At 41.6% G+C, this 14,134-nt stretch overlaps 1 protein-coding gene across 1 annotated transcript in view; it reads left to right on the top strand.

Annotated features, from left to right (window-relative positions):
* Fstl5 (follistatin-like 5) overlaps window positions 1-14,134 on the top strand; it is a gene marked incomplete in the record, with an annotated part of 716,744 nt that overhangs the window by 700,067 nt on the left and 2,543 nt on the right.

Raw genomic sequence — 14,134 nt, 5'->3', positions numbered from 1 at the left:
CCAAATGGCTCTGTCAGCATTTACATAAATACACTTAGGCTTGGATTTTAAATTACTTATAAATATTTGCTATGGTACATAAAAATGTTTTTATATATTTGTATCAATTTCTACAAACTATGTGAACACAGAGAGTTTGTGTTTATCTAGGATTTTTGTCTAAATTCTTAGTGTTTTCATTTCAACCTAAAATATAGACTGAAGAATTTCTCAAATGCTGAGTCTAGGAGCATGAATTCTCCATTTTTAAAATCTGGAGATGCCTTCTTTTTTCCTTAGCTTGTAAGGACAATTTGTGGAATACTCAATTTGTGGTTCAGAGATTTCTCTCTTCACACTTTGAGATGGCCATCTTGTTGGGCCCTCACTGTTTGTGCTGATAAGACCATTGTTAAAGGGACCGAGGGTTCTCTACATAGGGATTCTCTTCCGACACATTTTGAGTTTCAGGAACCAGAAAGACAATCTGAGGAACACCGTGGAGAGCTCTCCTGAGAGTAGAAAGCATTCATTTCCACTTGTACCATGGAGGTGTCTCCTGGGTACACCACTGTCTACTGGATCCACAGCTTGAAGTCTGTTTCTCCAGCAAAGTTGTAGTTTTAGTTTCATTTTACTATGAAAATTGTTTGTATTAGAGATGAGAACATTTCTTATTGATCCTCTGTTAGAATTGCCAGTTATATTCTTTCTTACATGTCCTGTCCACTTATCATTTATCATCTCTTTGATTGATTCGTGTATGGGAGAAGTCATTTTTTATTTACAAATCCTTTTCTTTTAATGAAATGTTCAAAGGTATTCTGTTTTTTAAAAATACTTCATTCTCTGTCTCTAAGATAAGTCTTTACATGGATAAATCTTTTTATTAAAACATTAATTCCAGGCTGCACATGTACATAGAAATGCATATTCAAGATTAAAATGAGGACCTGCATTTATTGTGATGGCTCTCTGATGTTTATTTAGAACTGATATACTTCTACATTTCTGTCTATACATTGATCATCAATGTATGTCTCTATATTTTATTTCTTACGGAAGTACACTGTGCTCATTGAATAAATATTGCAAACTTAGAGCAAAATATAACAAAACAAGCTTAATTTGGCTTCTCAACAGGTCCACAGCTAAACTTCGAGCATTTATCTTTTCAGTCAGAGTTTATTTTATTTTTAAAGTTTTAATTGTATCATTTACATAAAATTGGGCTATTTTCACATGACTTCATTGTATGATCATAAGTCCAAAATCAGTATTCTATAAATACACTTTTAACATGTGTATCCTATTGCACCAAGTGGCTCTGTCAGCATTTACATAAATATTCACTTAGGCTTGGGTTTTAAATTACTTATAAATATTTTCTATGGTACATACATATAAAGGTTAGAATGCATTTGTGCATAAAACTATCCGTATTCATCATCATTATTTCCTCAGAATAGTTAACCAGGAAGTGAAGTGTCATCACAGAGTATAAGGTGTTTAATTGTCCAAATATTATTAGCACAAACCTTTCTTTTCAATGAACTAAGAGAAATTAGTAGTATAACTATCTTAACTATTATATATATATTGCTTTTCCTTTCCTTCTTTTCTCCTTTCCCCATCCCAGTTTCTCTTTCCTTTTGAACAGTTTCTTCCCATTTTACAATATCTACTCCGTACTTTGGATATTATCTACTCTTTCAGCTTCCCACAATAAGGAGAAAATATGATGTTTGCACATGTGCATCTGGTTTATTTCACTTATGACTATGGTCTCAAATTGCACCCTTTTACCCATACAAGTCTCCAATTTATCCTTCTTTATGGTTTAGTAGTACTCCATTGTATAAAAACACCACATCTTTTTATTCACTCTTTGGTTGAAGGGCATTTGGGTTGTTTCCAAGATCTACCTATTACTAATTGTGCTGCTATAAACATGGGTGTACATCTATCACTGTGGTACACAATGTTTTCAATTCTTTTGGGAAGATACCCAGAAGGGGAATAGGTGGGTCAAATGGAACCTCTAGTCATAGTTTTGTGAGGAATCTCCACACTGATTTCCGTGGTGGTTGCACCATGCTACACTCCCACCAACAGTGGAGAAGCATTCCTTTTTCCCCACAGCCCTGACAGCATTTATTACTGGTTTATTTCTTGATGATAGCCATTCTTTCTGGGGTAAGATGGAATCTCAGGGTTGTTTTAATTTGCATCTCTCCAATGACCAGTGATGTTGAAGATTTGTTCCTATATTTAGTTGCTGTTTGTATTTCTTCATCTGAGAAATGTGTGTTCATTTCAGATGCACATTTTTTGATTCAGTCTTTGAATTTGGGAGGTCTGATTATTTTTAGTTCTTTATATGTTCTCGATAGTAAGCCTTTGTCTGAGGAACAGCTGGCAAACATTTTCTCCCACGTTGTGGGTTGTCTCTTCACTCCGTTAGTGGTTTCTCTCACTGTCCTTGCATCTAAATATTGTTCCCTGTGAACATGAGATATAAGCACTTTTTGGTATTTTCTGCTTTGGTGGAACATCCTTATATTGTTAAATTCCTGTGTGCATATATCTCTGTGTACTTGCATACTCTTACTTCTACTTTTCAGTGAAAATGCTACCTAATAGTTTTCCCTTGTGCTTGGTCCCTAAAACAAGCAGTGCTGACTGGGTAGGAAATGCACATGCTTAAGGCCTGCATGCAGAGGCATGCGTGGAGATAGCGCCTAGACCCTGTGTTCGGGTTCCCACCGCCCTGTAACCGTGAACGCGAGGCTGCTGTCCCGGCCCAGGCAGGAGCGAAGGTGTGATGGCTCCAGTCGCTCCGAACTCCCAGCACAAAACAACGACTAATTTGTGCAAGTCTGCTTTTCCACTAACGTATTAATTCCTTTTATTCCACTTTGCATTTCAATCCTTCCTCCTAACGCTAGATTTATTTCCCCTTTTCTATGTGCTGTGACCTGCGCTGGGCTTTTTTCTTTGTATTGTTCTTACAAACTGGATGTTGGGTTTTTGTATTACTGTTTCTCATCTGTGTAAATGGCAGTATCGTGTACACATCACACTACGGCTCAGTTGTTTTCTTATCAACATGACATTTTAAAGCCAAGTTCTTGTTCTGTGTGCGCTAGTTAACTGTTTTACGGCCGAAGCTATCCGTGGGAATCCGAGTGGTCTGCCACACTCCCCGCGCTCAGCAGCTTTCGTGGCAGTGCTCATGTGTTTGTCGGTGGCTGAGCTCAGAGAGGAGGCCGAGGCAGGGGCGCCTCTCCCCGTGCGGCCCTCGCAGCTAGCTCTTGGCGGCCCTGCAGCTTGGCAGAGAGAGGCCAGGCGGTGCGAAGACCCCACCGCCCGGTCTTACCTGCTGGTTTGTGGGAGGCGCGGACTTAGTGACTCGAAGCTCTTGGCTGTGTGCACAGAGCACCCCCAGGCCCTGCCTTGCCCGGCTCCAGCCTCGCAGCCAGTTTATCCGCGGGCAGCGGCCGCTTTCTTCGTCTGTCCAGATCCTTCGCCCCCCCTTTGAGACGCACTGGCGTGCCCAGGCCCCGGCCTCCTCCAAGCGCCCTGCAGGCCGCGTGCGGGGTGCGGAGGCGCGTCCGTCCCCCTCTTCCTCGGGGCGCAGTCCCTGGGCCCCGCGCTCAGAGCCCCACCCGCCCTCCTTCTCGCAGGTGAGAAACAGAAACTGGGAATGGCTCTGATTGGGTAGCGGATTCCCTTTACTTTGGAGTCCCTCCTCCCTCTTCTTACTCCGCGCCCAGGGTGCCTCCTTCTCCCGCCCTAGCCCGCTGCAGGACCACGCGGTCGGTAGCGGTTGGCTTCCACCTCCTCCTGCGGGAGTGTCGGCTCGTGTCCTACATCCTAAGCGCTGGAAGAAGTAGCGGACTTCAATAGTTGAAATATTTTCTGCAGAGTATGTGGCACGTGCGGAATCCTTAATAAATCTCATTTCTCCTCTGAATTACTTGAAATCAGCCTTTAGAAACTCTGAATATTCTTTAATTAAATTATGCATTTATTTCTTAATTTCTCCCTGGAAGAATCAGACTCCTTACGGCTCACAACAGTTTGATGGAAGGGAAGAAAGAAAATAGGGAATTCAGTGTTCAGAGATATATTCTACTTCTCTTTTAATGAAAAAAATTCTAAAAATGAAAGATAGGAAAGAAAAATTGTAGCTAGTTTTAATGTAAAATTTGTGTATTATACTTAGATCAGATGACGTCATGTTCACTTTAGTTTTTCAGCCCGCATCTTGAAAACAGAAAACTTCAGAGTGCTGTAATTTCACAAACAATTCTAGGCATTTAGATTACTCAGGGACTATCCTTACTATCCTTGTAAATCTTCACCAAATAGAGCAGTTCTAGTTTCCTGTGCTTTACCTCTCCGAGTGTGAATGTGACCTCTCTTTATGAAGATGTGTGCTTTCCTGAGTTATTTATGTAAAGTTCAGATAAAAACTAAATCTACTGGTACATAGGTATGAGGAGAATTCAGTATTTATTTTTACAAGGATCAGTCTGGGATAACAAAAACAACTAAATAAAAAAGAATTCATAAAACTGGTGAATGATGGCTCACGGCAGTTTTATGGTTTATATACATGAATATTCTGTGTCTTTTGTAATTAATTGGAAGAAGTCATTGGCATGGTATGCTGTGCATGTAGGTTTACACGTTAGTCACGTGAGGAAGCTTTGATTGTAATTTCTTATCTGTTTAGCATTTCTTTCCAAAGGAAGACTATAATCTAATTAGAGAAACAAAATATTGATAATACAGTCTTCTCCTATTTGTAATGTACCAGCCTCTTGATCGTATTTTCAGTGTAGGTTTTATAGCTAGAAATCTCCAAACAAGTAATTCCTGGGGTTGTGTAAGTATTTTTTTGTCCTGGAATTTTATCTAACAGATATAGTTTCAATAACTGGAACACTGAAGACGTTTTGAGATACGCTTGTCTTATAGATATGGGTGGGAGTGACGTTGGTTTTTCTGCCAGTACCGGTGTCCAGCTCGAATCACCCGACCTCCACCCACTACTTCCCTGCCCACCCACTGACGTGTGTGGAAAGACTGGCTTTGTCAGGCTTCAGAGCATTTCAGCCATGCTCTCCCTAAACCACTGTTCTTTTCCTTTCTCTGGCAAATAGCTCCTTTGCAAGGCCCCTGAGTGACCAAGTATAAACGCTGGCTAAAACTCTTTGAACCTTATATGTTCTGGTCCAAAATTCACCCACAAATTTTTCCATGATGTGTAAGACAATGCTGTGTAAGCCATCATCTGTGCAGAGCCCAGGTCTGCCAGTGCACCCTGTCCTACGGTCATCGTGATCTCTTTTGTGTCCACCGTGGAAAAGTGCAGTCATGAATATTGGTCCCTTTCCTGTTACTACAATGAAGTAGCTGAATAGGCTCACTCTATAAGGAAAATAGGCTTATGCAGCTCACATCCTCGGAAGCTGAAAGTCCAAGGTCAGAGTCCCCTTGCTAGGCCTCTGGTCAGTGCCTCCTGGTGGGCAGTGTTCCAGTGGCTGGGGTGCCACTGAAGGAGGAGAGGGCATGAGGAGACAGAAGCGGAGGCTGAGCTGGCTGCACTTCTGAGGACGCAGTCTTGCCACAGACCCTGGCTCTGGCAGTCTACACCACTAAACTGAGGACCAGGTCTCCAGCACATGAACCCTGGGGACACAGCGGGTCTCAGCACAGCACTGCATTTGGGGACCACTGTATGTTCATTTGAACCTGAAGAAACGCCACCTACACAGAACAGTTGACAATAGGTTTTTTCTTGGTTTTCTTATCCATGAATTATAATAGTGTGTTTTCCTAAATAAATTATTTTATGTGATTTGTAAGAGAAAATAATACTTATTTAGTTGTAAAGAACTAGCAGTTTTGTATTTGATAATCCATGGCCATTTACTGTCGTCCTCTAAGCAGGTAATACTTTTATCCTCTTCCTGCTGATGAGGAAATTGAAAGCTGTGGAGTCAAGGACTTCGTTGAAGGTCGGATTTACAGGTCTATTACACTGGAAAAGTGAACGAGAAAACAAGTTAGCCTGCACCAAAGACATTACTTCATCTAAAACAACTCTGCATGCGACACATTACCACTCTTTAAAACATAAAAGTAGCAATTAAAGTTAAGCCTTTATAATAAACTTCATTGATTCAGAAAAAAATTGAAGAAAAAAACTGCTGTAACTCTTCACACCAAATCTGACAAATCACACACTGCCGTGCTGTGAGAACACACTTTTCCAGTGACAATAATTTTCTAGTAAAAGAAGTGATTTTGAGGGTAACTTTTAACTCTCTTTAATCTCTTGTTTTGCAACTTCTTATACATATTCTGACAAATACTAGACAAATTATGTCAGGCCTAGTACGGGCAGAATTTTATTATACTAAGCAGGCATGAAAGTTGAGAGCCTCGTAAATATTAATCACAGCCTAATGAACAGTGGGAGATTTCTGAATATCAATCTGTACTAGAGGGAAATTTTGAATTAAAGAGACCACTTCCTAACCAATAAATCACTCGCAGAGAATTGAAGGCATTCTCATACATCTGCTTGTGTAGTGTGTTCTCTATTCCTAAAGGAGCAGACAGTGGGGATATCAAAATAGATGCAATTTTATAACCCCGCATGGAACTTCTACATTATTAACTGGATCATTTTTTAACATTTTAATTATCTTCAACAGAGGCTGCATTGTATCACACAAAAGTTGAGAACATTATTTAGTGTCAGAGTTAAAGCAGTTCAGAAGTAAGGGAGCTTGTCTCATCCTTTCTCATTAACATTCATAATTCATTGCACAAAGGGACCAGAAAACTCAAGGTTAAGAGGAGACCAGCAATGCCAAAACTTGATTGTCTTATTGCCTTTACTGAATGCCTGCTTTCTGAGTTCATGTACAGTTTATATATGAGGAAAAATTATTTTCCATCATAATTTGAGATTTCATAAATAATACCAACACATCTGCACACATCTACATATCCTCAATAGTTATCCACTAAGAGAAAATTACCATTTTTCTACCATTACCATTTACCATTACCACAGGTGGAGGTAACCGCATACGAAGACAAGTCTGAGCATGGATACTGACACATGATTTTATATTGTCTGTGCTGAGAAACAAAAATATGGACTCGGTAAAAACTTTGAGGGTTTCCTAATATTCAGTATTTAGAGAGTGCTTAAAACCTATAATATGCTTCCTCACTAGGCATTAATACTTTCCTAGAGAACACTGAAAAGTGAGTGTGAATGGTTTGTGTGCTTCTGGGTGCCATCAGAGTCAGCACTAAAATTTTCTCATAGGCACAGTGTGAGCTAAGAACACAAACACATATACTAAAGACACCGGGAGTCAGAAATAACAGACATCATTGAGAAATGCACTAGAAATACTACCTCCGAACAATAGTTATGCCTTTTCAAATCACAGGGAAGTTAATACTGACTTGTTAGGTAATAACACGGTAGAATATTATAATGAAGCATTAACCACTATCAGTTTTTCCATTTATTTCACTTAAAATTTCCTTTCAAGACAGAGAAAATTATGCTGATTTTGAACACAACATAGGCCTGTATTTAGTGATTCAATGAATATTTAAGAAATGTTTTTAAGATTAGCTTTTACATAAAAGAACATGTGTGATCTTTCATGACAACAAATAGTTTTAAGATAAATATTCAAATATAGCTGAAATCATAATGTGGTTTTCCAAATATATGTAATGTAATAAAGTGGAAGTTGTGATTTTATACATATTTCAGGAACCTAGTGTATGTAGGCACTCCGTGTCATTCATAATTACAACAGCTTGATTTCTTAAAATCATTTATTTTCTATGATATTAAATCTATGAGTTTATATATACTTCTGAGCTTGCCAAAAATTTCTCTTTCAAAACTTTAAGGGGTTAGTGTCTTGGGTGCAAAATAGTCTTTATAATATGTGTTAATGATATTTTTTTGTTTGTTTGTTTGTATTTTTGCTTTTTTTTTCCGGTATCAGGAATCGAACTCACGACCTTGCACTTGCCAGGCAGGCGCTGTGCAGCTGAGCTAAATCCCCAGCCTCTGATCTTACTTTTTATATAACACTTTGTGTGAAGAGTAGTATATGGAAAGTAAATTACACAAGTGACAATATCAGAGTTGGCTATATTTAGGGTTTTTGTTCTGTTTTACCTCATTTTAAACTTAAAATAAAGTCATCTTGTTTTTTCCCAGGTAAGCAGAGTCAACGGAACACTTTTTCTCTGGCACTTAGAGTTTTTGGGTGATTCAACCATATTATTTGCACAAACAAAAATAAAAGCCTTCACAGTTCCACTACCAATGTTCTTTATTTTTTGTTCTGGAAATCAAACTCAGGACCTTGCACTTGCCAGGCAGGCACTATGCCACTGAGCTATATCCCTGGCCGTCATCTTTTGGTATACATTTGTTTACTATTTCCTATCTCATCTTCTCTTACTTAACTTATTTATTTTTGTTGGGAATCTTTTCTCTCTTTTTTTGCTAAAAGTCAGAGTTTCAAAAAATATATATTTTCACCACAGGCAATTCTGACAATTTCCAGTCAGTACTGTATTGAGGACTAAAAGGGGCTGAACTGGTTAAGAGGAAACAAATTAATTGGATTTAAGAGAGAATTACACTAAGTCCCCAGAGGTTCTCATTGTTCCACATCCAGCAACATTATCAGTACAATGCTTGTATATCATAAAAATAACAATGGAGGTGTCGGCAAGGTTGAAAATGAAACCTGTATGTAAAATTTAAAATGAAGATGAAATAAAAAGATAGTTAATGAAGATGATCCTAGAGTATCACAAATAGAATTCTAATTGTTCTGTACCAAAAAAACGAACAGAAGTATTCACCTATGAAGCTAGTCCTTTGATGTAGATTAAAGGGAGAAAAATGTTGAGGGTTACCTGATAGTGGTGAGGGTCAGGTGGGAGGGGCTGGAGGTAGGGCTGTGTCCTGCACGTGTGAGGGGCCAGGTTCCATCCCCAGCACTGCAAAACCAAAGGAAACGCAGAGAGCGAAGTGTGTGTGTATATTTTTCCAAGTCTCTTATTCCTGCCTGGTTAGTATCATGTAGCCACTGTCAGAAGATTCAGAGACATCCAAAGTAATGTTTAATGTTCCCACTCTACATTAAATGCAAAATTTGTTTTTCCATTACCTAGATGTAGTGCTTTGAGTTATTTTCCTTTCTGTGGTGTGAGCTGCAATTATTTGGCTGTGAGGAAAGGGCCACTGAGAGGTCGCAGGACAGCGGCACCTCCTGACAGTTGGTTATTCGGTGATCATGACCACCTTGTCTGCCGGAGCTGTTCACAATGCAATTTCCTTTTTGCAAATTTGTTTTTCTATTAGTACATGTCTGCAACTCCTGCAGTTCACGATCACCTCGAGGAGTGGTCACATGTCCACACCACAGCGGTTTCCCTGTTTAATCCCCTTCACCTCTGATCCCTCTCCCCTTCCTCATCCTTGCTGATGTTGTCTTAGCTCATGTTATGGCTTACAGTGTGTACATTAATTGGGGTTGCTAGGTTCCTATACATTGTACATCTTTATGCCTCTCACTTCCCCCTCCCCTCCTCAACACTCATCCTTGTTCCCTTGGGCCCCTTCCCTATTGCAAGAGATCCAGCCTTGTCCCTTTCTATCCATCCTTCACATGCTCTTTGTTTGTACTTTGTCTCACTCAAATGAGGGTACCATATGATATTTATGCTTCTATATCTGGGTTTTGTTTTGTTTTGTTTTTTTCTGGTACCAGGAACCGAACTCACAACCTTGCATTTGCCAGACAGGTGCTGTGCCACTGAGCTACATCCCCAGCCCCCTATGTCTGGTTTATTTCACTCAACATTATATTTTCCAGGTGAATCCATTTTCCTACAAATGTCTCAAGTTTATCATTCTTTACAGCTGAGCAGTATGCCATTATTTTCACTATATATAGATACCACACTTTCATTAACTAGTCTGTTGATGGGTATACAAGCTACTGCCAGGAGTTAGCTGCTATAAATCTTAGTATGCATGTATCACTGTGCTATGATGACTTCAACTCTTTGGTGAAGACACCTAGAGACACCTTCTTTTCCTATGTTTTGAGTTCTGAACAGGCTATCTTTCCTCCAACATAAACCTTTGCCCATTTGTCAAAGATCAAACAGCCGACTTTATCAGGGCAGGTTTCTCTATCCTCAGTTATGTTCCATGGATCCATGATGCATTGGTTTTTGTCCTTCTTACCACTATTTCTTTGTAGCATGGATTGAAGTCAGGTTTTGGAAGTATAGCTGTTTTGACAATATCAGTTCTCCCTATTCAGGGGCAGGGGTTACCTATTTTATGATGTTCTCTTCAGTCTCCTTTTCCAGAGTACTGTAGTTTTATTTTAGAGTTCTTTTACTTCCTTGAATAGGTTAATTTCCAGATATTTCCTTTTTCTTGGAGCTATTGTGAATGGTACTACTTTCATAAATTTCTCCTCATCCCACTCATTGTTGGCATATATAAATGCCAATGATTTTTCTGTGTTGCTGTTATGTCCTGCTTCTTTGCTGGAGCTGGTTATTCTAAGTGGTTTTGGTGGCACTCTTGGGTCTTCTATGTAGAGCGTCATGTCATCTGCAAATAATGATAATTTGAGTTCTTCCTTTCCTATCTGTATTCCTTTTCTTCCTTTCTCTTGCCAAATTGCTCTGGCTAATGTTTCTCAAGTACTATTGAATAGAAGAGGTGATAGTGAACATCGTTGTCTTGTTTCTCAGTTTAGGTGGGATGTCTTTATGCTTTTCCCACGTAGCATGATGCTGGGTGTGGGTTTGTCATAAACAGACTTTGCCATATTTCAGTGTAGTCCTTCAATGCCTGTTATCCTCAGAAATGTTTTCATGATGTGATGTGAAATTTGGTCAAAACCCTTTTCTGCATCTATTATTATGATTATGTGGTTTGCACCTTGCTCTTGTTTATGTGATGTATGACATTTATTGATTTACACATGTTGAACCACCCTTGCATCTCTGGATGAAACCCACTTGACCATGATGCATCATCTTCTTGATAATGTGCTGCATTCTATTTGCTAAAATCTTGTTGAGGAGTCTGCATTTATGTTCATTAAGGGTACTGGCCTACAGTTCTCTTTTATACGTGTATTTATCTGGTTTTGGGATCAGGATAATACTGTACTGACTCAGATAAGTGAATTGGGGAGCACATTGTCCTTCTCAGTTTCTCTGAAGAGCTTGAAGCATTTGGTGATGTAACATCCTGAAAGGTTCTGTAGAATCCAGCAGTGATCCGGCTGGGTCCTGGACTTTAGGAGTTGGTGGCTGCTCTACTTCTGTGAGTTTCACTGCTCGTTGTGAGGGTTCAGTCCTCTGCTCTGTGGTGTGGGAAAGAGGCAACAGGAAGGGTCAAAGCATCCTGCTGATGTTAAGGGTATGTTCTATCTCTGGACAGGGATAACAGAGACAACTGTTAAGCATATTGAGGCCTTTAAAATTATGTATGGCTCCCTCTTTTATTTCCTTCTATGTTTGGGGGGTTAGTCCAAGCTGGGGACTAGAGAAGCGAGGACAGTTTGTGGCTTATAGGAGATCTGTAGTAGGCTCTTGTCTCCCCATAAATAATTTCCAGCTTTGTATGGCCAGTGTTAGTGATTACCCCTTCTGCTATTTATGTTAAGTGACTTTGACTCTGCCCCTGTGTTTTGCTGGAGGAACGGCTGTGGTTATAACCGCATCCACAGATTCTATCCTGCGGAGCTTCTGCGTGAGTCCTTGAGTTCCCCTTCTGTTCTCTGTGCTCACTATGACCGGGTGTCATCTGTGGTTGCTCTGATGTGAGGTAGGTGAGGATGGACGAGGAGATCCAGACACTCAGAGGGAGGCCTGCAGGGAGAATGCTGGTGGATGAGAGGCAACATGGGTGTGGGTTCTGATTTCGCTGCAGCACTTCTGGTGAGCACTGAGGGTTTTCAGAGGACCTTTAATGGGGACAAGGGTGGGATACTGGAGAAGAATGTTCACTGTGTGGTAGGGCAAGCTACGTGGTCATCAGAGCTTCTTGGAGGGGGAACAGGAGCTAAGACAGGCAGAGTGGAGGGCACAGGACGGGGAGGATGGGGATTGTGCCCCTGAGGACAGGAGAGACTTGAGGGAGCTAAACGCAGTGGACTGAGGAGCTTGGGAGGAGGAGAGGATGTGTCTGAGAAAAGAACCAAAGGGTATGTTAGTGACACTGTCTCAGGGTTTGAAAAGAGGAAACTAAATAAAGAGCTGTGACAAGGGGGGCACTTAGACACCTGCTCAGTCGGAGCCAACGGAAGAACAGACATACAATAGTAACACCTAACAACACATGAAGCCATAAAAGAACAAGTAACCCCATGCTACTAAATGAATCAAGAAAGAGCCAAAAACTTAACCCAGTAAGATGTCTACTGGGAACTCGGCTTAAATATTCCAAGGAGATACTGCACGTGTACCTGGAGCTGATCAGGCTCTGGATTTTAGAGTTGAGCATATGGAAAAGGGTTAAATACCGACAATGCAAATATGGTTTGGGGCTTCCAGGAGGTCAGACCTATCTGGGAGATAATTCTCTGGGTCACCCGTATTTATTGTCTCCTTCACAATTCAGAGGAACACAGGAAGTGGAAGGCACAACTGAGGCAAAAGCCCATGAAAATGATAGGCCTTGAGAAGTCAGAAGAAAGGCAGTGTATCTTGCCAGTCAAGAGAACTGTTTGATCTTTAAGGTTGACAGTTTATTGCCCCTGAATCTTTGAGTGAGTTTCGGCAGCCCGCAGCTGCAGCATTACCTGTTTTCAGAGGCTGTGAGCATGCGCTTTCCAACTCAGCCGGACAGCACCGTGGTCAGCAACTGAGCCCTTACACAGCGGGCCCCACGCACCTGTGATTCCCAGCAGCTTCCTTCCCACGGTCTAACTGCTCAGGCCCCAGGGCTGAGGGAAGCTCAGACCTCTTCTGCCAGCTTGCAGCCATTCTTGCAGGGTCTGCTCGAGTCTGAGCTGCGTGCTGGGAACACGTGCTTCCCTCCACTTGGGTGCCATGGTGGATCTGGCAGACAGGTTCAGTGGCACTGAACTGCCCCGAGTCAGGCTTATTCCTACGGGACCAAGTCAACTGCAGCAGTGACAGGCTAGTCCACTCCAGGGGAGTCTATCAGGATAGTGCGGGGACATCATACAATAAACCCTGTTTGGGGGTCTCCCTTAGCCTAGAGACGAAAGCACAGCTGTCGCGCGAGCATTCTAACAAGCCCCGCCTTGAGCCGCCGTTATTCGCACTGAGCGCGATGGCTGTCTTCCCTGCTGGTGAAGAAGTGCTGAACAGTAATTGCATAGAGTCAGTTATCTGAAGCCCGGGTAACGCCAGCCAGGAAGAGAAGAGGAGAGGAGAAACAGGGAAAGATATTTTAGGGCCTCTGCTCTGCAGCGCGAGGAGGGAAGAGGAGCAGAGGAAGGGGAGCGACGGGTCCTGGGGATGTTATGGCTCGATGCTGATGTTATGGCTTGATCCTCTTGCTGTTAAATAGGGGTAACAGGGAAAACTGCACAAAACTGGTAGCGGGAAATGGGGACGAGAAAAAAATTCCATGACTGCTAAAAGTATTAGAGAAAAAGCTTACGGGAGACCCCTGAAAAGATGGCGAGGAGAGAAAAGTAAACCTGAGAATGAATAAAACGCAGGAAGGAGCGGTCAGGTGAGGGGCATAAATGAGCAGGGGTTCCCTGACTCTAACTGCGTTGGGAGGGAGAGAAGCGAGAGTGCGCAGAGCACAGAGACACAGCGTAAAAGAAAACGTGCGAAAGGATGCATAAAATATGGGGTATGTATGAACGGAGGAAGACAGCAAAGCAGCCCCACCAAAAATTACAGCAGTATAATAAAAATTAAAAATGAAGAACGAATACAATCAGATACAGATCGGTAACAGCCGATTCCCGATCGCTTTGGACACGTGGCTCCTGCCTCGCACCCGTGCGGAGGGGCCGCGCTCGGGCAGGCCGCGCCTCCGTTCGCGCTGGACTCCCGGGGGCGTCGG

Source organism: Chinchilla lanigera, unplaced genomic scaffold (assembly GCF_000276665.1).
Source record: "Chinchilla lanigera isolate Chin_1 unplaced genomic scaffold, ChiLan1.0 scaffold00153, whole genome shotgun sequence".
In the NCBI taxonomy this organism is placed as follows: domain Eukaryota; kingdom Metazoa; phylum Chordata; class Mammalia; order Rodentia; family Chinchillidae; genus Chinchilla; species Chinchilla lanigera.
Note: the sequence above shows the minus strand (reverse complement) of the source record. Positions and strands in the feature narration are given on the sequence as shown.